The sequence below is a fragment of the Camelus ferus genome, chromosome 5 (genome assembly GCF_009834535.1).
Source record: "Camelus ferus isolate YT-003-E chromosome 5, BCGSAC_Cfer_1.0, whole genome shotgun sequence".
Taxonomy (NCBI): domain Eukaryota; kingdom Metazoa; phylum Chordata; class Mammalia; order Artiodactyla; family Camelidae; genus Camelus; species Camelus ferus.
Genome location: NC_045700.1, coordinates 31750616 through 31775800, shown reverse-complemented (window position 1 = coordinate 31775800; position 25185 = coordinate 31750616). Strand labels below are relative to the sequence as shown.

Sequence of the window (25185 nt, the reverse complement as noted above, 5' to 3'; positions counted from 1 at the left end):
ATATACATTTTATGTATACATAAATATGTACAAATATTTACATTTTAATGTGTATAAATGTTAAGTCAGTATGTTGTACACCTGAAACTAATATATAATATCGTATGTCAACTATACTTCATCAAAAAAAGGCTGAAGAGAAGACATATGAAAAGAAAGATTTTGAATTTGTTTTTGGACATGCTGTATTTAAGTTGTGGGAAGGATAATCAGGTGAAGACAATCTCAGAAAGGACTGGAATCAGACATATTTGTCAAAACTAAAGATATAAAAATGAATGATATATATTATGCATAATATGCATTTATATCTTGGATGGATTGAGTTTATCTTCTCATTTTCCAAATGCAGAAACTGAGGCAAAGATATTTGCATTGATATATTTAGTGGATCAGCAGTACAGACAGGAGAGAAACACAAGTCCAGAACTCTCTTCATCAAACTACTGTTACATGTTTCTGAAATTGTAACAGTCAGGGTTTAATCAGAGAAGCAGAATCACTGCGGGTATTATAGAATGTGAGATTTATTAAGTGAATTAATCTCTATGCAGTCATGAGAACTACTTAGGCAATCCAGTGTAATGCTTTTGCCTCTGCATCTGGTGTTTTCCTGCAGTCTGCAGGGCTGGCGGTTGGGAAGGAAATGTAATGTACATTGGGGGAAACAAGGAAGAGCTGGAATCCAGGAAGGAAACAAACAGGAACTCCCAAAGACAAAACTGGTACCCACTTCTGTCTCTCACAACCTCCAGTCATGGTGATGCAGATGGAACGCATGATAAGCTGGCTCACTTTCCTTCACAACTTGGTCATGCACGTGGCCCAGAATTCAGACAAGGTGATCCAACAGGAGGAGCTCCAATAGGAACTGGGAAGCTGCTACAAACACTGCCCCACACAAACAAGGTGAAGCAGCAGACGGTCAACAACGTGCGTGCACTTCAACAATGCCTGGCTCTACCCTGAGCTACTGGGCATAAAGAGATGGCTGCTGCTTCACTTTCACTTTCCAAACCCTGAGCTATTCTCTTGTGGCCTACTAGGAAGGGAATTCTGGGAAATGTAGTTCCAACTTAGCTAAGCTGACACGCCACAAAACCACTACAGTCTATCCCTTGACAATTTAGCACTATACCATCTTAAATCATATTCTTTTAATCATACCTAAAACTTCCAAATAGGTACAATAGCCAAACTGTGCTTTCACTCAATATGATGCAATTATGCCACATACAACCAAAAACATGCCAACTCTCTCCCATAAAAACAAAGGGTATCAAGTTCCTTTATCCATCTTTGGGCAATGTTTCTTCTTCTAGCTGAGTCTCTCTCCCTTTTTGATATCTGTAATTTAAATGATGAGATCTAACTTTGGCGACTATTAATACATTCTGTGTTAGGGGGATGAGGGTGGGGAAGAGAACTGACTCGTGTTACACATAGATTCATATAAAATAATGAAGAAAGATTCATAACTGTTGCAGATCCTGGTTTTTGCAACTGATCATGCGGTTGAGCTGATACTCAACATTTTCTTCCTCTGTTGTTACCCATTTCAAATGCTCTTCTCCTTTAATAAGTACTTCAGCTGATCACGGTTTTTGCCCGGTGGGGTGACCCAAATCTTCATTTCTTAAAGCTCTGGGACAATAGTAGTGCTGCCTGTATTAGGTTGTTGTAGTTTTTGTCGTTGCTGTTGACTTTCACAACAGGACATAAGAGGAGAGACTTCAGAACATCTTTATTCTAGATATTTTCCTCCCCACTTCTGGTGTGTAAAGCATGCCCGTTTTCCTTTAAATGTCAAGAGCAACCAACTTGGCCAGCAGAGTAAACCTCTTCCTTGCTTGTTGACTGACTGGCATGAGAAGGCTCGGCCTGGACAGGTATTCAGTATTTGTGTGAGTCTGAATACGACTTTTCGCACCAAATTCCTGTTGTAGTTACCTTTGCTGCCTGTAAAAGCACACAACCTAGTGGTGTAAAATAACAACTTCATTTGGCTCATCATATGTGGGTCAGGAAGTTGGGAAGAGTCTACTCAGGAAATTCTCATTTGGTTGCAGTCAGATGCTAGCAAGGGAGTGGGCTGCCTGGGCTGGCTGTAAAAAATGGATTACTACAGGGCTGGCCATCGAGGCTGGAGTTCAGGTGGGCTAGCAACTCCAGTGCCTGCCCATCACCTCCCCAGCACAGCAGTCTCAGGGAGGCATAGTTTTTACATGGTGGCTTGCATCCACCAGCGTGAACATCCTAACAGAAGTAGGAAGAGGCTGCATGTCTTTTATCATCTGGCCTCGGAAGTCGAATATCATTAATTCCACTGTACCCTATTCATCAAAGCAGTCACAAGCTTGCCCTGTTTCAAGGAAAGGGTATATCGACCTTAACTTCCAATGGAAGAATGTTGAAGAACCTAGGACCATAGTTTTGAAAACTACGAATAATGGTCTTTGATTCCCTTCACATTCTCTGCACTCCTGCTCATTTAGACTACACACAGTTTCCCAATTACCTTTTTTTTTTAAGAATGAGCAGTAGTACTTATATTGTTTTCTCCTCCAATAACACCGTAAGCCTGTGTCTCTTCCTATCAAGATTTTGCAATTTTTAGATTTAATTTTAATCTAATTCATTTCTTTATTCATTCATTCACTTATTCAACAAATATTTATTAAGGTGCCTCAGGTTCCAAAAAGCATTTTCAAATACCTTTTCCTAGAGAAGAATTTTTCTCTTTCTTGAGCCACCAAGTCATTCATTAAACTCAAATTGCCTTCATTATCTACTGTCTTGATTTATGTTATTTTTCCTCTACCCTAATTGTGGGTTGTTTTTTTTTAACGCAGTGAATATATCTTATATTTCTAGCCCTAACTTTATGACACTTTATTGAACAGACGTCGTTAGTGGCATAAGTAGCTGGATGGCTGAATGGCTGTCTGGACAGGTGGACAAACAGATGAGCGGACTGATAGCTGGGTGAACTAATACAAGAATACAAATGACTTCATTTTCAATTATCTTAGTAGAAATTGAGATCTTCCTTTAATGCCTTAATTGTGCAGAAGCAGATAAAAGTGGCTTTACTTTTGTTGCTGTAGTATAAGGCCACACTTAGACTATCTTTACCAACAACACAGAGGTTACATGCTGCAATGACCTCCTTTCTAACACTCACAACTCTCAGGTGTATACCCAGATAGTAACAGAGAGACTAGGCTATAAAATGAAATGAGAATTCTGAGATAGTTCAAAGTCTATTATGGAAAATAAATTGAGGAAAATTCTATACATTAAGCTGAGCTAGTTGACTGCAATACCAAGATAAAATATTTTTTTTCCTTCAAATTTTTGGTTGGCTAAATCAACATAGTGAATGTATATTTTGTGCCTGATACTTTGATAAATGCTCTCAAAATTAATGCATAACTACATTTGGACAGGTATACACACGCATTTTTTTTGTGTGAATGCTGTTTATCTCAGAAACTGTTAACTGCATCCATAAAATTGAGGATAACATAATGATAAATAATACATCTCTTGGAATTAATTTTGAATATCAGCTAGAATGAAGCAGCTCAGGTTAAATAAAAAACAAAACTTCATTTTACAAAACCAAACTTTTAACTCAAAAGTAAACAAGTAAAAATAAAAATCTTTGAAATAATATATCCTGTTAGTACAAATCAATTTTACTAACAACTAATGTCTAAGTTCTAACTAAATGACCAACTTCTCAAAGACCACAATTGTCTTGCCTTTACTTTAGTGTATGTCATTTTGGACCCTGTAACATCCCTATATGATCATTGAAGCCATTCAACAAACACTTAGATATAAGGTTAAATGAATGAATTCATACATAAATAAATGCAGAAAGAAATACATGCATGTTTGAAAAGCTCATTTCTTTATGTAGACAGGCTTGCTCTGTGAAATCTTTGTGTTGTTCCTTCCCTACAGTTCTTTCTTCAAAGATGAGATAAAATCTGTGGCATGAATGATTAGTGATTCCAAATGAGTCAAATTCAAATTAATAAAGACTGTATATTCATCGCCACACTTGTGTGTGTAATCAACCATATTATCTGGTTCAGAATTCTCCTGAAGAGCCATGCCAGGCCTCTGCTGTTCTGGCCTGTTCTGAAGAGAGCATCATACACGTGATGGTATTTAATTCCTCTTGACTGTGATTAGGACATGTGGTCAGAAAATGAAGTTAGGTGACCTTGGACACACATGCCACTTAATTCCCTATAGTGACACTTTTTAGACACAACTTAAAACCCCAACCTGGGGCTTCAGAAAGAAGTGAGAATTTGAGCGATTTAGTTGAGCTTTAAAAAGACCTGGTGCTGTTTTAAACTATCACACCTAATTTAATGCAATTAAGCATGACTGACGCTTTCTTTTCAGGAAGGAATTAGAAGCAAGCCTGACAATGAGAAAGAGTAACTTCCCCTGCCCCAGCAGACAGCTCTCCCAGGGTGAAGTTGAGCTCATTAGCAGGGCAGGATGTCGACAATAAAGAAGGAACACTCTACTATCAGCTGCTGCCATTTAGTTTATTATCATAAGCGCAATGCTGTCCCTCACTATAGAGCTACAGAAGATTGTTCTTTGGGGGGAATTCTTTAATTGGGTGAGCCTTGTTGCAGTCATATTTCAAACTGACACTCAAAATGTCAATCAGTTACTTTCAGGTAATGAAATCGATCTAGTGTATTTCTGTGCAGCACGCGGAATAGCTTAAAGCTCAGTAAACATTTTCTTTTCACTTTTTTTTCTGACATGGCCAAAATTAAATAGTGATTTATTGTCAGCACATTGCAAGGAAGCTTATCAACTTATAGTCTTTCCATATTGGCCCCCTCTTATCCACTTAAAGGAAATCTTCAAAAGTCTAGTCTTAAACACTATTGTTATAATACCATACTCCTCTGCTGGTTTTACTGAGCACATCTTATGTGCTTCTGGAGAAACTTACTTTGTATTACCTTTACACTTTTAAAGGTAGAATTTAATGGTTATAGAAACTTCTCAAATTGGGTGTGTCTATTGAAATGTCAAATATTTTGACAAAATTATTGCTATATATTCAATCTCACTGAAAAAGCAATCCTGGAGTTCATTTTTATTGTTGCTTTTAAGAGTTCCTCTTCCCCACCCTTGCTCTTCTCCATCTTTCTTTCACAAGTCTCCCCTTGGGGTCCGGAGGTACCACTGACAGGAGATCTGGGGAGAACCTCGAAAGGGTTCCTATGGGAATGGATTGCTTGAAAGTTCCCACCTAATAGTTTGACTCTGGAAATAGTATTGAGGCTTTAGACAAAATGTTAGAAATCTAGCTGTGTGCAGAAAATGAGGGTCACTATAAAAACTTTGTCTTTTGGTTTTGTATACCTAATTAAGATAAATTCTGGCCTTGTAAATACTTTGCAAACATTTGCTTCACGAATTGTGTTAAACCCGTCTCTCTCTGAAGAAAACTGCTATCAAATAAATGATTTAAATAAATACCCTACGTCCAGGCACTTTGATTAGAGAAGATGATTGTTATTTGGGCAAAGTGAACAAATCATTTATTGCAGTGGATTTTCATTAGAGAAGACTCATTATAACCAATAAACAGATTGCTACTGAGGAAGTCTGAGGATAGGATGCTCCATCCTGTGGTAACGACATTAAGTCTAGAGAGCAGTTCTGTAATCCTGACTTCCTGACTGTCAGGAGGATCTAAACAGTCATTACAGAAATCAATCTGTCACTGTTACAGGCTGGGCTCCCCGTGGAGAGGAGATGGAGATTAGTGGGATTAATGTGTAGGAGTCTATTGGAGAATACTCTCAGTAGAAGTACATGTGGGGGAATGAAGGATGCCAAATCGGGCAGAAGAAGTAGTTGAATTTTGTTGCAGTTGCAACAGAGACCCAGCCAATCATACTGGGAGTTCTAGAGCTGGGATGGCCCTTTAGATTTGTCCCAGTTTGAAGCAAAAAGACTGGACATCTATACTCTTCTATCAATCAGTCATTAGATGTCAAATGCCCCCTTGATGGGGCCATGACTTTTCATAACCCAATAACCTTTGGGTCATAATCTAGTAACCTCTGGGTTATTCAACTCTCTTCATCCAGCGAGGAACTCAACTGAGAGAAGTTGGGAAATGAATGCCATAGTCCTGGAGGGGAGATTTGTGCAATGAATCATGACATTCACCACTCCAACCAAACTAAGTATACACATACCCTTGGCACAGCAATCCCATGTGGGAGAATCTATCATAAACAAAGACAGAGGCAGTAACATTAAAGAATCATGTGCAAAGATATTTATGTTAACGTTTTTATGATGAACATTTTATGATGAAAATCTTAATGTGCTTAAATAGGTGAACGGTCAAATGCAATTACAGTGTATCCACATCATGAACAATTATAAAGCTATTGAAGATAAATTAGTGTATAGCATATGCTACTCTGAAAGGAGCTTCACAATATATTAGTTACATAAGAGGAAAAAATTGCAGAAAATATGTTTGGTCTAAACTTATTTCTGTTATTCTCTTTGTAAGACATAAGCTCCCTGATAACACATCTGCTTAACCCTTATTACCAGAATTCTGCTCAAATATCATCTTCACAAAAAGAGTTTGTATGACCAACCTAAATAATGTTGCTTTTAGTTCATATTAGTCACTTTCTATGATATCATTCTATTTTATTTTCATATATTATAAAATGTTTACACACCCAGATAACTTTCTGTTATCTCATTAAAGAACTTACCATAGTGCTTCGTGTATAATACTTATTTGAGGATTTGTCTTGCCCCTCAACTAGACTCAAGAGATATGGGATAAGATTTGGGCTTTGAGAGAATAGGCAGAATTTAGATAAGAAAGAAGATGTGAACTGGAGGTACAGAGAGGGTAGAACATTTTACTCATTTGTGTGTTCTCTATGGCATCTGCTATGACGTCTCACTCAAAGCAGATGTTCTATATATGTTAGCTGAACTGAACTGAAACCTAAACTCAGAAAAAAAATAGGGTAATAGTTACACTTTCTTGGATTTTCACAGAAATGTTTGATTTTTGCAGATACAGAATCTGGCAACTGTTATTAGGGCCTGACAAATGCCTATGTTAATACTGCTATAAATGGTATAGTAATTGATGCTAGAATTGATGGCTGTATTTCCCAACACTACTGCATTTCTGTGCAATAGGAAATTGTTCATCAAATCTCACTGAAATATAGGAATGGAATGGAATGTTGTGTAACAGTGCTAAGTCCCTTTTTATTTTATGTTACATTCTAGTCTGCAGGAACAAATAGTGTATCAACGCAATGGATTATGATGCTCATGCTGTGTGTACAGTGTTCTAAGTACTATACTGAAATGACAGATACACATACATTAGAAGGCATGAACATGTGGGATGATACATGGACCAACAGATGTGTTTATTTTGCCTTGCAAGCTGTTTAAAACTTGTTTCAGCAAATAGTCAACATTGAAGAAATTTCACAAGGAAGTATAGATTTCTGGGTTGTCTTGAAAAATAAACAAGTTCTGGTAACACTGAACATGCCCTCCTACATTAGAATAATTTGCCATCATAAAGTAGTGTTTTCCACTTTAGATAAGGCATGTAATCGCCAAATGACCTGTTAAACTCTTATCTTGCCCCTGAGTTTGGGACTCGAACAATACATATACAATATACACTATTATTTAATAATAATAAAATAAAAACAATTTGATAATTTTTAAAGATGCCAATAAAATAAAAATATTTATTGGAGGTTTATGGGGAAAATACTGTGTTTTATATTTTTCAAAAATATAAATAAATGTTAAGGCCTTATCTTTAGTCGGGTGGGAAGGGTTGCCTATAATCTACTGAACTAAAAGTGATATGGTCACATAAAAATATAATTAACCAGATAAGGGTGTCAAAGATGCAATTACAAATAAATGCTACTGCTATTCAGTGCTATGGGAGTGCAGGGAGGTAGGGCCTAGGTGGTTGGCCACCAGCAGAGATGGAATGTGATCTTGACTTTGAAGGAATGACTGAGATTCACATATGCAATGAATATATTAAAAGGAATGTGTAGTAGTTAAGAGTATTCAAGCATTGTGAAGAATAGAGAGTAGTTAAGGCAGATGAATGAATGAATGAATAAAATATTTATATAGAATTACAGGAAAGATGTGGCTAGAGAAGAAAAAAATTCTGGAGGGGACTTGAATGAGACTGGCACCTGTATTTTTTGACAATAAGTTGTTGATGATCCTATGTGAAAGGTCTAAAAATACAGCTGCCTGCTAGCATGTTGTTTAAAAATTAACTTCAAGCCTATGCTGCAGAAGGTAGACTTGGGTAATATTTACATATCAGCCTGGATTTTCCACATCAGTTGAAGGATACTGGCAGCAGAATGGAATCAATACCTGAAGTCAGTCAGAGGCTGTGTCGAAGGCTCTAAAGGACACCCATGGAAGGGATAACAAGAGCCCAGGCTTGTTATACTATAGTGACATCTGCCAACTGGTCTCAAACATATGCCTAATTGGTTTATGCTTTAAGAGACTAACTGGAGATTAAACAAGAAATTAACTTAAACTTGATTCAACTAGCTATTTTGTTCTAAAATGTGTAATGAATATAACTCTGGATGTAGAATGCAATCCATGGAGGTCATGTGTTTTGGAAATCGAGAGCTCAGTCTTAATGAACAGACATTGCTTCTTGACTGTACCCTCTTGTCCTGTAGATTCTGACTTTAGTATGCCTTACTGGCTCCCTGTGCTTCAGATTCTTCAACTGTAAACTGGAGGATAAAATTAGTATCTACTTCATATGATTATTGTGAGATTAAACGGGGGTAATGCACATAAAATGCTTAGGACCCTGCGTGTCACACAGCAAAGGTTATTATTTCTACTCCCTATTGCAATAGTTCCTTACTGCTCCGATCTTAACTCTCTTCCCCCTTGTGCTCATTCTGGACACTGCCATAGTGCACACTTCTGATCTTAGCTCTTTCATTCAAAAAATTTAATAACTACCCCAATGCCTAAAAATAACACCCTCCATTCTTGACACTCATCTTTCCAACTGAAACTTGACTTTACTGACTATTTTTCTAGAACATCCTCATTAAACCAAATTTAACATATCTTACATGTTCTCAAGATGCTCTATTTGCTACGGCAAAGCCAATAACTTCATGGAGATTCCTTCGAAGGGTCACACCACCTGCAACCGCACTGCAAGATTCATTCATCCTCTTTCCAGTTTTTCCTCCATTTTCTTCATCATCATCTGGTCCCCGAGCCAGCTGAGGATCTAGACTCTTGCTACTCTTTCATATCGCTACAGCTACCAAGCCCCACCATCTCAAAGCCAGAGTTACACTTCCTGTTCCATCTGCACCCTAGGGCTCTAACCTTGCTTCTTAAACTTCATCCCAAAGTCAGGCAGTTTCTCACTTCCCCAACAAATTTCAAAACTTTCAAAACATGTTTTCCATCATGATGGAATTTTTCCCTTGACATTTCTTTTCCCTAAATAGTAGCCTTAAAATTACCTAGATGGCACTTAAAATAAAAATAATCTAGCCTTATTGCTTATGGCGTCATGTGTCTTAAGGTTTAATGGCGAGAGGAGCTCTATCACTATTCTAATAATAATGTTTTCTTTTTTCTCTTGTCTAAGATTCAACAACCAGTAAAGGTCTACAATATTCCAGCTATAGTGTGGGTTATAAGAGAACAGATGAAAGTCTCTATTCTCACATAGCTCATACCTCTGTTTTCAGGCAACTCAGTTAAGTGTAGTAGTTTTCAAGCATTTTTGATTATTATCCAGTTAGAATACTTTTTTACATTATGACCACATACACACACACACAAACACAAACAAAATGGAGAAGCAGAGGTGGTCAGACAAACATGCCTAAAAGCAATCATCATGCACTGTGACAATCGCTGTAGTTGAAATGGGTCATGTTGTCTAGTTGTCTCATTCATCTTATTCTTTAGAATCTGGCAGGGCATTATCTGCAAAGTAGGTGCTAAAGAAATATAAGCAGAATTAATAAACCTGTTGGCAGAATTTTTAAATTAGCTCTTTATTACTTAGACACTTTAAAATTTAAATCACAAGCCAATTAAAATGTTCAATTGCTGAGACTTAACTATTTACATTTTGTTCAACATAGTGGGATTTCTTCCAATGATAAATATCAAATGGAACACTGATAAAAGATTTTTATATGTGAAATCACTATGCCTATTAAAGGACTTAGTTTAAGATAGCTCTTGAATTATATGTTCCTTGGCTATAAATCTGCTCACTGGGTAAGCTTATCTTGCCTCCTGATTTTCTGCCACCCTTCTCCACCCATCAATCACAGACATAATACTACAAAAAATGAGCATTTATCAAATAGTCTATATGAATGGTGAGATTTTTTTCTCATAGGAAATAATTAAGGTTTAGAAGCTATCAGCTTTTGTATGTTCCGGGTTCTATAAAATGTCAGATTTTCAGTTTCCTCCTGGAAATAAATACACAATTACTCTATTCCCAGATCTTCCAGGCACCAATAATTCTAAATGGCTTTACATGCCCTGTTCTTCTTTCACTTGGGCCATTTTTCCTGATATTTAGGGTAGGGGTTTTCAAACTCACAGCTGTCTACAATTTTTATGTTCATAATTTGGATCTATTTATTAGTAGTCATAAAAAATCTCTCCTTTTAGAGCATTTCAACATCATTTAACAGCAGAAAACCTACAGATCTCTTAAAGGGTCAAAAGTTGCTGTCAGGAAATACCAAAATTTTAAAAACATAATTTATACAGGGAAAATGCACCTGTGGGATCATATCATAGTTAAAAGTCAATTGAATACTTTCAATAATGAGGAAAGTATCTGCTTCCTGCTACTATTACATTCTATCCACAAACAAACACAAAAATGTTTAATATCTCAAGTATTTTGGTGATGGATGAATTGCATGTGATGAATAAGACAGCTCTACAATCTAAATCTGTGCTATTCCTCAAGAGAAATCAGAGCTGTGCTGGTCAATAGAGCAGTCTGAGAATTTGGTGTGAAAGGCAGTTATTTCAATAAAGTCACTCTTCAAACTGAAAGTTTATCAAAGTTGGTAATTACACGGATTTTCAAATTATGCTGTCTCTAGTTAGATGTATTTATTTATTCAATAAACATGTTTAATAAATATTTACTGAGTGCTTAATGTAACCTAGGCAGCATGCTAGATGATGGGGAACTAGAATAAAATCTCTCTAACATCAGGAATTACATCTAACGTGGAGGTAAAAATTCAGGTACCACATAGATCTACTAAACTAAAGTTTTCCCAGCAGTAGTAAGCATGATAATTTTAGGTAGCACACAGTTGAAAATTTGGTTTTTAACTCATTGTAAATATTTCAAAGCCACTTTGTAAATGCAAAAAAAAAAAAAAAAACACAAAAAACCCCACACAATCATGGTGTTGATATTCATTTTTTTTAACTTAAATAAATTTAGGTAAAAAATAGATTTAATTTAGTGAAGTATATTTTATAAATAATTGTATTTATATAGTAAAAATTGTAAGGACTTTACTCTAATGACTCAAGTTTGGGAAATCTTGACTAGCAAGCATTGAATGCTGCTCTCAACCCTCAGATTTTCTAAGCCAACAACTGAACTTTGAGACTTAACACCAATAGGAAAAAAATGTGTTACAGTGCAAATGGTTACTGTGTTCAGTAACAGCCCCTTTGTTCTTTTGTGTGTTCAAATGAGGTGTTTTCTTTTCTCAACTTCAGCTAGCTGAATAAAATTTTAGCATGAGGAGGGAGACTGAAAAAATAGAGCCCTCCCAAAGAAAGTCTTATCTAATTACCCTCATGAAACATATCGACACTCAAACTATGACTTGAAAAAAATAGAGCTGGAGAGTTCAATTATCTGGGCATTTGGAGAGCAAGCAGAATCTGAGCCTGAGGTGCTGAAATATTGAAAAGCGAGAATTTGGCAATGAGCTGAGGAGGTAGTGAGAAGAGGAGAACTAGCCACTGTAAAGCAAACTCCGCTACACAACTCAGTATCCACAGAGATCGTCAAGCCTACTACGGCAAGTACATCTGATGAGCAATAGTGACGTTACACATCAAGATAATGCACGAAATATGCCCTATATGCTCTGTTTAAGATAAGAAAGCAAACACCAGACTTTTCAAGCTCATTAATTATATAACTAAAATTGCAGAACTAAGCAACCTCAGTTACAAAATCAGAACAAAAAACCACTTCTTTGCATCTACTGTTTTAAAAAACTTCAATCATAGACACAGTGAAATCCATTTCAAATAATGTGGGCTTGCTCTTTCCCAAAAATTGCAGTTAAGTTATCTTACTTTCATTCTGACAACTTTTTTTTCTCAATCGTTTGGTTACTCGGAAATGTATCTATACAAGAGAGGCAGAAAAACTGCTAGATTGTTTCCTTTATTTATTTTCAAAATAATGAGTAAGGTGCATCCAATCTTATAATATGATGCTATTTTAAAATGTCATCATGAATATATATATATATGTATTTTGATACTTTGTGGTCTTTTTGGGGGGGGGAGGCATGCTCAAATTGCCCCATCTTTGGTCATTGGAAACCACTTGAAGTTGGTTCTTCTCTAGTATTTTCCACTTTATCTTATTCTCACACAATATGTAATTATATTTATAAATATTTCAGTAAGTATTTCTGAAAAATAAGGATTGTTTTTCAAACAAAAGCACAATATTCAGAACTAAATAATTTCACAGTAGTTCCTCACAATGTCACGCCCTTCCCTGGGAAACCCACCTCTGATGACAAAATGAGAAAGGTTATAAAGGTCCAGCCATTTTTCCTCTGTGTAGGATTCTCTAAAAGGAAATTCTGTCTTCAGAGCTTGCTACAGGGTTAATGGAGACTTTGCTGAACCTGAATCAGTTATTTTTTCGTCTATCCGGTCATGCTTCTCTTTCCTGCCCTTCACAAGTGTTGATCCTTAATTAACATATTTCACCCCAATTGTTACTTCAGCATCTGCTTTCAGGGAATCCAAAGTATATAGCACAAATATTTCATGAATTTGAACCTCAAGCTACTTGACTACCTGATCCAATTGCAAGAATAATCTCTCAAAATTATGTTCTATCTATGATGTGTATTTCTAGTCTGTAAATTTACATACATGTAAAATTTAGACTATCATATTTTTATTATTAATAGCTACTCAAGTTTTTTTTAAAAAAGGAAAAACTATGTGAATACTTTTATACTCTGTAAATTTCCTATTGCCTCATCATGAATTCTTTTATAACATAGTATTAATCTGAATATAGCTTTTTCCTATTTTAGAATATCAGAATTTCTGCATCAGATGGTAAAGAAACCAGAAAGGATTTCTAAATGCATATAGAACTAATTACATTTAGAAGAACTGGTGACACTTTGTATTTTATTTTTAAACTAGTGGCAAGAGTGCAGAGGAACATATATCAATCACAGTTACTGGGTTTTCTTCCTGTAAATTTATGAGTTTATTTGTTTCATAAATTATCAAGTTCAAGTTTATTGTAAAGTACTTTTACAAATATTGACAGTGGGTTCAGATATTTGAACGTACCAATTTATTAGGATACATATTTTTTTAAACTCTCAAGTTATCACCAAAATGAAAAATTTAGCAAATCAAACTTTATATGTGACTTATATGACACATAAAACAAAAATTTCATGTACATGTAGACTAGAATATATTAGACTAAAAAGAGATAGAAAAGAATTTTGAAATGATCACTCTTGCTGCTTCTGTCTTTTAGTTACAACAGTCATTTTTTTCACCATTTGTCAGCTAGATAATACTAGAAAGCTTACAGGTCATCCACTCAGGAAGACACCCAGTAGTGCTGAAAAAGTTATGCAAAAGTTATGCTGATGTTGGTAACCAGAAGCAAATACACAAATAAGAGATATGCAGACACCGCATCTCCCTTGATAAAAATTGTCAGACCACCACCCAACACATTTTAGGTAATGGATGCTATCAACCTAATGGCATTTATCTATTCTGCTCATCTTAGGATCCTACCTTCCTCATATACCCCATTTCTCAACCTTTACTCAAATCTGTTGTAAGGAAAAAGACTACATTATTAGAAAAAGCACATTTCGCCAGCAGCTCTAATGTTTACTACTTTGGTCAAGATTATTCTTAAAGCATTACTGAAAGAATGCTTTCCATTTCAAGAGTGTTGTTGATTTGAGAATGATAAGAGTATTTAAGGACGATGTGCAGGTGGATTCAAGATATCCTTCACAAGGGAAAGAGAATGGTAGCTAAGATATTGGGGGAATGCCAGACAAGGTATCCTCTACTCTGCCCTAAGTCATTAAAGAATGTTTTCATTCAGTCACGATGGCCCTATTACAAGGGTCTACAGTTGTTGCATGTAATCGGGTATGATCCCTGGCTTCTTTCACCCAGTTTGTCCTTACTCATATTCATTAAGTCTGTATTCTTACCCTGGAAACAGACTCCAACCTATAAATTTGATTCTCACCTCCAATCCCTATCAATTCTCCAGACTGCTCTTTTATCTTTGTACACCCCAGCATTTCTTCTCTCTTTTTTTTTTTCTTCACTTGAATCCTTTGTTATCTCCTATCAGCCAGATAAATACTCTCAATCTGAACATTGGTTCAAGCCAGTACAATAGTACAGGTTTGATTATAGAAAATATGAATGTGTAGCACACCCAAATTTTAATCTTATAATTCCTAAACCTGACTGGAATAAGCACTTTGTTTAAAATAGTTTAAACACTGCTGCTCAGTAGAGAAACACTGTAACCTTAATATTTGTCCAGATTTCTGAATTATTTCATTTTGTAGGTTCTTCTTCTCTTAGTTGCTGAACATTTTTATTATTAGAGTAAATAATTATTTCATTAGAAATGCAGATACTTCCAAAAATCTTAAAATTAAAATCTCCTAGTGAATAATATTTTCAGAGGCCATTGAATTTTTCTTAAAGCTGTGAGAAAGTATTTTATTTTTATTCAGTCGATCAGCCAACAACTATCCGAAAGTCCACTGTGTGCAGTGAGGTAGAGGAAGAACAGACATGGAATCAGAATTCCTGGGTCAATTTTTTATCTTTACCCTTCATTATAACATCCAGAATAGCCTCAGTTTACTCCACATTTGGCATTACTAACCACAATGTAGAAATAATACTGTTTTTCCTGCATACTTCACAAGGCAGGGGTCAAGTGAGAGCATGCAAATGTGCACCCATTTTGCAAAGTGTAAAGCACTCTCCACAGACTTAAGATTTCAGCAGCACGTTGTGCGAAACACCGGATGGGTGCTGGTTGCCTAGATACCTAGTGCAACAACAGGTCTCCCTGCTGCTCTGTAACCTCTTTTCACTACCTCATTTGATGGGTGGGAAATAAAAAAGTGCACAAGAGAAAGCAATGTAAAATTAAGATCCTGTGAAAATCTTGACAGGAACATTTGGAAATAAGTGTAGCATGGCGAAACCAGCTTTTCTCCCACCTATAAAAATGCTTTCCCTTATCTAGTTATCCCTGAAATTCTCTGAATACATTTTTTTCCCCAAAGAGGCTTTCTCCGATACAAGGTTATTTTAACTTACAAAAAAAAAAAAAAACCCATGAATTTTGATGAGTGAATAACAGCTTTGTATGTACACACAATGATAGATTTAATGAATCAATAAAAAGTACTATACTTGCATAATTTAATTTTTTTCTATGACAAAAGATGCATAATATTTTGCTTTAAAACATTTTACCTCAGAATTTTGTCAGAACTGGAAAAAAATTGCAGTGCTATTAAGGAAAAGCTTTTAAAAATCAATGAAAAATAGTTAAATGTATACTGGGGGAAAAAAACCTATCAACTATGCTCCAAAATATTATTCCTAAAATACTATGAAATTATGCTATTGGAAAAGAAAAAAAAATCTGTTTGGTAAAGGCATATTACATTTTAAATATCATTAAATTTTAATGTGTAAAATTAAGTATATAACTCAAGCTTTGAGCAAAGCCACTTCCAGCCTCTTGTTCAGCAGAGAGCATTATACCATGAAGCACACATTTTTCTTCATACTCTTACAGGATATAATCTGAAGAACCTTGCCTCTAACTCTTTACAGTTAATTTTTAATGAACGTTCTTAATTAGGGAAAATGTTTCACAAGAGTGAGGATCTGGGAACTTGCCACATGCAGATAGTTTTCTGTTACATGAATTTTAAAAGAAACACGCTGACAAATGTTTCACAGTGGTGTTGAAATGGTAAAAACGGTAATGTAAGCACAGCCAAGGGATGTGTAGAATATCACGCCAACAGATTTTGCCCCTTGGACACATTTGTTTATGAAGCGAAGTGGACAGAAAGAATATTACAAGCCCAAGAAGTGACTCTTAATAGTGACAAGTTGGTACAATCATTGGCTTGGTCCCAATCTGAATGCAGAATTTTTATACGCTTTGCCTGATTTTGAAATTACTCTTATATATCATTGTCAGATTCTAATGCAGGAGGGCTCCATAGGCCCAGTAAGACTGAGAAGACAGCCAGTGAGTCCAGAAGGAATCCAGGTTTAGAGATGGGAGTGGAGGAAGGGAAGTCAGACAGTTTTACACCTCAGAGCTAGAATGGAAGCCAGGGTATTACACACAATGTCCTTGGAGCCTGGGTATCGACAATCTCAGGGAAAACAATCTGGAAGTCCTCCTACTAGTACTGCTCACAGTTCCAGTTTCCTTCCCACTTACCTCAGACTGTGAGACAACTGAACTGGTCTTACAATTATCCAGCCCTTAAGCTTCAGAGATGAGGAAAGGATTTTCATAAAATCAGATTAAACAGGGAAAGGGCCAAAGAAGAATGCATTCTCATTGTTTAGGAGGGAAAAGAGTTAAGGAACTGTCATTCAGAAATGTCTATTTTTTCTATATTTGATATGTTAGATAGAATGCTCTCTGCATTAACAAAATATTTGTACTACTTATGTATGAAAATGCAATATATCATGTGTTTTTCTTATATCCAGCAGCTTACTACAGTTTTTCGTTAATTTAATCATCTTTTACTGCTAGTTTAATTTTCTATTTAAATAATCATACCAGTTACAAATAATGAGAGTATCCCTTTTTCATTTCCAATCCTCAGAGTTTTAATTTCTTTTATGGTCTTACCTTACTGGCTAAGATCTCCCCCAAAACGTTGAAATGTTGACAACAGACGGTCTTGTCTTCATTCTGATACTAAAGAGAACATTAAAGAAAACTATTAAGAATAATTGCTCTAGGTTTTTGTTAGATATTTTTATAAAGTTTAAAAATATTTTCTTCTATTTCCAGTTTGCCAAAATCTTTTATAATGAGAGACTTTTAAACTTCATCATTTTTGCATCTACTGAGATGATATGCCAATACAATAAATTATACTAAGTGATTCTATAGTATCAAACTACCATTCCATTGTTAGGATAGACCAAAATTAACTGTGATGTACTTATCTTTTGATATACTCTTGATCAGTTTGCTAATATTTTTTTAAGTGTTTTCACCTATATTCCTGAGTGAGATTAGACTAAAAATTCCACCCTCTTCTATTTTTTCTAACCATTTTTAGGTGATGTTACTATCTTAAGGTAATTTTTAGAATTTTACTCTTCTTCTAGCATATGGAAATTCTGTATAAGGTTGGAATTACTTGTTCTTAGAAAATTTAACAAAGTATGGATATAGTGGTTTGGGCTAGGATTTGAACATAAATTCAATTTATTTAATTTTTATAAAACTATTTAGCCTTTTTTTAGCAAGTCATTTTTGTTAAATTACATTTTTTCAGAATTTTTTCAGTTATTCTGTTTTAATATTTGCTGCTTATAAAAATAAGCTATTTTTATTATTTTATTGACTCTTTAATTGCTGCCATATCTGTAGATATGGACCGTTTAAAAACCCTAATGAATTGCTTATTTTTGTCTTTTCCATTTTTTCCCAGATCAGACTTATTAGAGATTTGTCTATGTTACTAGTCTTTACAGAGAAACAATTTTTCTCCGTTGTGGATCTACTTGATCATTTCTTTATTTTCTATTTTATTAATTCTGCTGTTAAATTTGGCATACCTTTACTTCAGAGTTCTTTGTGTTTACTTCCCTACATTTTTCTAACTTCTTTATTTGAACTTTTTTTTTTTAATACAAAATTTAATATTTGGGAATTTAGACTGCTTCACTCCACAAGTTACAATAGGTCGTATTTAAATTCCTAGTAAATTCTAATAATATAAAATTTCTATTTTTAAATTTCTTGGCTTATTAATTATTTAGATTTGTGTTTCTTAACAAATACGTGGATTTTATACATGTTTTATCAGTTTCTAATATAAATACATTTGATTGAAGAAGTGGTATGATCACGTCTCCATTTGAATTTTGTTGAAAATCTTTTACCTGGTTCATGATCAATTTTTGTAAAAGTTTCACTTATCCAGTAAAATCATTAGTGTTTCAGTTAAGACAAACTTGTTAATCATGATGCTCAATAACTGCTGACGGTTTGTCCTATCAATAATTGAAAAAAGTGGTGGAAATCTCTTCCTATATAATGTATTTGCTTTTCTTCCTTGCAGTCTTGTCAAGTACTTCTGTATACATTTTTGAAGATACATTATTAGATACACAGAATTTTAGAATTGCAGTATCTTTCTGGAGAACTAAACCTTTCATCACTTTGAAGTAAAGTGATTTCTGGTTTTTAGGAATGACTTTTGTTGTCGGTATTTATTTTACCTGATTAAAATAGCTACTTGTTATTTGGATAGTTTTTGCCTACTATATATATATTTTCATTCTTTTTCATTCATTTTATCACAATTAACATACACATACACACACACACACATAAAACCACAAAATAAGGCCACCTGAATTTAATAAGAGGAAATTTGAAAAACATTAAAGCTTTATTAAAAATTATTAAAAGACAACAAGCCCAGGAATAAATCAAGTAGAATAGCCAAGAAAATATCAGAAGATAATAACGACGACTGAGGTCTTGAAAATCCAGGCTTTAAAGTACAATATGAAGATAAAATAAATTATATAGCTCAGTACTCCTATCAGAATAAACAACCTAATCAATTGACGAAAACAAGAAATCTATCCCAAAAAACCTAAATAAGTGTAAGAATTTGATGTGATTGAAGTGAAATGTTAAGCCCTTTGGAAATGTTATTAAATAGAATAATTTTATGATAAGTTTTATAACCAGAACATTATAAATGATAGTTGGAACATACTAATAGGAATAATTATTTAATGAATTGAAAAGAAATACACAGTTTTATTTGTACTCTCTCATGCTATATTCCCAAATAGATTTTAGATTTGTTAGGGTGTATAAAATAATCCTTGAGAAAATGATACAACTAGAAGATACTGTGCATATTTTTTAAGCATGACTATAGAATCAGGCACTAAGAAAGGAATTTTTTATAAATCATAAGGGCTGCTCTGAGAGCTATATCCGTAAGCATATTCTTTTAATATACATTGGCCCTAATCACAAGTAAATACAGAGCAAGTATTCACATTGCATTTAACTAACAAAAACTGTAGTTCTTCCTTCCTAATTTGGGCAATTCCAAATGGGGTGAAGAGAATGAGTGAGAATTAAGAAGCAATATTCATATAGATGGTATTGTCAAGGTTAATATGATAGTAACACTTTTAATAAATCAATGAAAATATCAATTATTGTCCTTGGGAAATTGCTCTTTTATTGTCTATCTGTGTGTCAGTTTGGATAAGTTTGAATAAAACTTTATTAATTTAATGAATATTTATAAAGGACCTACAAACTGTGAGACACTATCAGACATAAGATACGGTATAAACAAACAAAGAGAGTTTCAGCTCTTATGATATTTACATTAAGAGTAGACCCTTACTTTCCCAAACTATACAAGATCTGAAGCAGGTAATATTTGAAGAGCTATTATTATTAAGTTTGTAAGGAATGGTTACTTGCATACAAAGTTAAATACAAGACAAGATTATTTAAGTAAAGAATGCCTGAAGCACTGCTATCTCCCACATTTCACTTTTCTTTCCTGTACTAGAAATACACAAAGGGATACCATTCAGGCTGCACCAAAGAGAATTCCTAGTCTTTGGTCTCCTGCCATGCTGATAAAGAGCTAGAAAGAAATAATGCTATTTTATTCCCTCTACATATTACAATTTTTCAAAATTAATATGAAATGTACCACCCTTTAAGCTAACGTCATTCTCCACTACTTGGCACTATGTGTCCTCCGCTGCAACAGAGACCACCTTGCATCTGACAAACTTCTCACATTCCCCATTATGCCTTTGATTCTGGTCTCCTCACTGAGTTATACTGAGTTATGTTTTTTGTATACAAATACACTCAATATTTAAGCTCAGTTGTAAGTAAAACCATAATGAACACTTTCCCAAAAACAGGGTGGAACACTGCTTTCTTGGATGTTTCTCATACCACCTCTTATCCCTGAACTTTGGAGTGGTCCGTAAGTTAGAGATGTGATAATTCTACTCTGGCCACCATGTCTCCATTGGAAGGAGCCAAGAAGGAATACTGGTACTCTTTGAGCTTTGCTAAGGACTGGCTTTCTCCAGCTTCCTCATCTTCAAGAGCTGGAGACAAGAGGAAGCCACAGAGTTTTGACATCCCATTTAAGACCAATTTACTTCTCTCAACCTCACCATTACTAGGTGAAGTCAGGCCTCCAGAACTCAGTGTAATTTGGCAACTTACCCTCCTATCAGCTCTCAACTCTGTATCAGTGCCTGCCTTGAGACCATCAGGACAAAATCCACTGTGCCCTTTATCCCTGAATGCATCATCACTATAAGAAGTCCAGGATTCCCAGATCATCCCTTATATTCAAAACTCTAATCCTCGGATTGCCTTGTACAACAACTCTTCTGACTCTGTCTTTCAAACCTGTCCATCTCACAACTGTACTTTCTGAACTGGTGGTCAGTCATCAGCAGAAGATCCCACATCCTCAAACCCCTCTTTCAACTTTCCCTTCCAGTGCTTGTTTCAACCAAAATAGTTTAAGCCTATAATCCTCACACCTCTTCTGTCTCCTATCCTTGTGATGGAGTGGATTGCTCCTCATTGCAATTTTCAGGGTATTTCTTCTTGTCCTTATACTGTCCTAGTTCTGAATTTCCTGCCAGAGCTGTCATGATCACTTTATAGTCATTCAAATTCTTATTCATCCAGTTCCTTGAATTTTTCGCTTCCCAAAATTAAGCTGTTCACCTTGCATCACATGCTCACAATCATATTCTTAGAAATCTTGGCATTATCAATTAGTATATCCCCTCCAAAACTGTAATTTCTTGCATTCTAATTCTTTCACCTGTCAACTCCTTGCCTTCTAGTTAACTCAACTCTGTTATTCAATTCCAGTAAGTGTTTAATTACACCAAGATATAGACCTATTGATCCTAGCTCCTTTTCATTGGCCCCAACAGCCCTCATGTTCTTCCTTTTTACCCATTAAAAACCATGTACCATAATTACAATCACCCTCTTATATTTATTGCTGCCTTCAGCCTTCCTCTCTTCATAATAGTGCCTGGCAAAAACACAATTCTGATAGCTAACTCTCTAAATACTCATGATCTAGACCCACATAATTAAATATGACTGGAGAAAAACACATAAATGTCTTCTCTAGTTTACATTAATTTCATGACCAAAACTTCAAGTGGACTCTTAAAAGTTACCCAACAATCCTGCCTCATTGCACCAGTACATTTACTCTCCCACTCTCTTTAAGGGAAAAAAAAGCATATTTTTTGCATCTTCTTCAAATCACTGCAATCTCTTGCCAATCTTTATCTTAGGCAATTACCTATATTCCTATCGCACTGAGAAGGCAGAGGCATCAGAAGAACACCTCCACAGTTCTCATCACTATACCTATCCAGCCCCCACCAAACACTGCGGTCATATGAATTAGGCTTGACTTTAGGATTAGGGTTACAACATGGACTCTGCCTTTGCCCTGTATGGAAGAACGGTTCATTTCCCTATTTATAACCAACCCCCTGCTGTGTATAGATTTCATCTTCTCTCATATATGCAAAGATCTACTATTCCAGCAATTCTTCTTTCTTGTCCTACTTCATCAGTTGTTCATTCTCTAGAGGGTACTCCCAGTAACAAAAAATATCATAATCTCAACCCTCCATCAACTACCACATTTCTCTGATCTCCTTTTTATCATAGCCCTTCAAATGTTTATATTTAATGTTTCAAATTTCTCTCTTTATTCTCTCTCAAAATTACTACAAAAAGGTATGATTTTACCAATTCACCAAAATAGCTATTTTTAAGGTTACCAAAGAATTTAATAACACTAAATCCAATTATCAATCCTCATCGTGTGTACTTATCAGCAACAATTGACAAAATAAATTAACTCTATCATTTCCAAAATACTTTCTCCCTTTGGGTGTCACTCTCTCTTGGTTTTCAACCTAACTCAATGTGTTCTCCTCTCAGTCCTCATTTGCTGGTAGATTCCCCAAGATATCAGTCTATAGACCTCTTTCTATATTCAGGCCCTTGATAATGTCACACAGTCTTATGTTTTACAAATAATTTTTAAGCTGATGGCTTTCAAAGTTACGTTTCCAGCCTGGATCTCTCTCTGTACACAAATATTTATTTAATATCCTTCCTTAAATGGCTAGTAGGTATCTTAAATTACACATGTTCAAAAATCAAATTTCTGATTTTTCCATTCACCACAAATCTGATCCTTGTACCATTATTCCAACTGCAAAAAAATGGACATTTCATCTTTCTATTTAACCATGTGAAAAATTTTCAAGTTTATTTTTTATTTCTTTGTTTCTCTCCCACTTCACAACCAATCTATCAGCACTGCTGCATGCTCTAACTTTAAAATATATCCATAATCTAACCACATTTCACCATTCCTACTGCCTAATGCCCAGGCAGCCATATATCCAGCCCGGTTATTGCAAGATCTCCTTATGTGTCTCCTTGCTTTGTGCCCCCTCTCACCCTCTCAGTGCCTATTCTCAATGGAGCATCCAGAATGACCATTTTTTCAAATAAGTCAGATCATCTCACTCCTCTGCTTAAATCCCTCTAATGATTTCCCATCACAGAGATCAAACTAATGTCTTTATAATGATCTACAAGGCCCCAGATGATCTGTCCATTAGGACTCCTCAGATCCCCTCTCCTTCTACTCTGACCCAAATTCACTCCATTCCAGTCACCCCAAATGTCTCTTTGCCCTCCTTCTTCCTGAAATGACTTGGCCAAGGTATCTAAAAGGCTTGTTCTTTTAGCTTCTTCAAGGAATCAGTGAGGCCTTCCTGGCCACCTACAAAAAAATGGCCCCCTTCCTTCATGCCTCACAACACTCTCTAGCTTCCTTAATTTGCTTTAGTTTCCTTCATAACACTCACCAGTATCTGATTATTTATTTATATGTTTATTTATTATGTGTTTTCTCACTTCAACTCATTAAAACTATAGCTTAACAATTTCAAGAATTCATGTATCCGTCCTCTATGCATAACACTTAGTAAGTACTCTATAAAAGTTTATTGAATGCATGAATGAATGAACAAACATAGTATGTGCTCAATTGTTATTGCATGATGCAATCAATCCTGTTTACTTGTAAGCTTCTGTAACAAAGCCAGTATCATGTCAGCAGCAATTATAAAGTTTTTTTTTTCAATAGTTACTACTATGAACTCCTCATGTATAGAGACCATATTTTAGATTTCTCTTATAATCTCCACAGCATTTTAATTACTGCACAATTACTGGTAAGTGCTTGTAAAATCTTTCATATAGATTAACATATTCATTTATAGCATGGATCTAAAAGTTCCAAGAAAATGCAACAAATTAGCTGTGATATTTATTTGCCTTTCCCCCACCTGCTGTTTTTTTTTTTTTTAAAAAACAGTCAGGTAAGATGTAATCTCATTAGGAAATCTTGAATTTTCAGTTCTACCCTATTATCCAGAGAGAAGCTTATCAATGATGAAATGTTGTAGACAAAAACTGAAGCAAAAAGAGGAAAAAAAGGCAAAAGAAGGGAAACCAGAATCGGAATTCCTACTGCATGAGCAGATCTTTTGGATTTACCCTAAGGCGTTGTTCGTTAATTAAATATTATGTGATAGATTGCAACACCCTGAGCTTCCTTCCAGTTAGAATATTTAATTCAATTGGGATGAGGCAACGTGGACTCCGAAGGGAGGTAACACATCATATAGGTATCTTTATATATAAGATTCAGGCATTTTAGAAAGTCAGCAATTTGGTATAAGACCAGAGAAATAATACGACAAGCTTGAATAACCACAAAAAACACTGTAATATCAGGTAGAAAAGATCCTAAGAGTTTATTTTCCTCACTTCAATGTAATAGAAAATTTCACCCCTTTTATTGCCTGTTCTTGAATTTAATGCACCCCTTGTTCATAACTGTTATCTTATATCTGACCCAGTAGTTCATCACTGTAATTTACACCATCTTCCTGACAGAGATATAGACTACCTTCACAGGACCATTTTACTTAAAGACACATATCAAGTCACCTTTCAACCTCCTCTCCTCTAGGCCAAACTTATCTCAACTGCTCTATCTTTCCTCAGAGTTTACTTTCTTACTGTAATAATTTCCTTAAATCCTCTCTATTTTTTCTTAAATTCCTAGAAATTTAGGAACAAATAACTGGACACAGTGTTTCAGAGGGTTTAAATGGTACTCAATAAGAAGTAGTGAAAGCCTTGACTTAAGGGATGCAAGTCCTGGATTATAGCACAATTTCAATCATTTACTAGAGTTGCCTCGGGCAAAACACTTACCACCCTGAGCCTTAATGTCTCCAAATTTTAAAAACCAGAGAAATATCCTTTTTAAAAAAAATCTAATATGGACTTTGCGGTAGAAAAATGCTTCCTGAAATATAAAACATTTT

At 35.1% G+C, this 25185-nt stretch overlaps 1 long non-coding RNA gene across 1 annotated transcript; it reads right to left on the bottom strand.

Annotated features, from left to right (window-relative positions):
- Positions 1-2446: 2446 nt before the first annotated feature.
- Positions 2447-23950, bottom strand: LOC116663866. The gene is made up of 4 exons (XR_004320231.1): positions 23941-23950; positions 8531-8541; positions 6605-6609; positions 2447-2518 (listed from the first exon to the last, which is right to left on the bottom strand). It is a non-coding gene; the product is annotated as an uncharacterized LOC116663866 (long non-coding RNA).
- Between the last annotated feature and the right edge of the window lie 1235 nt (positions 23951-25185).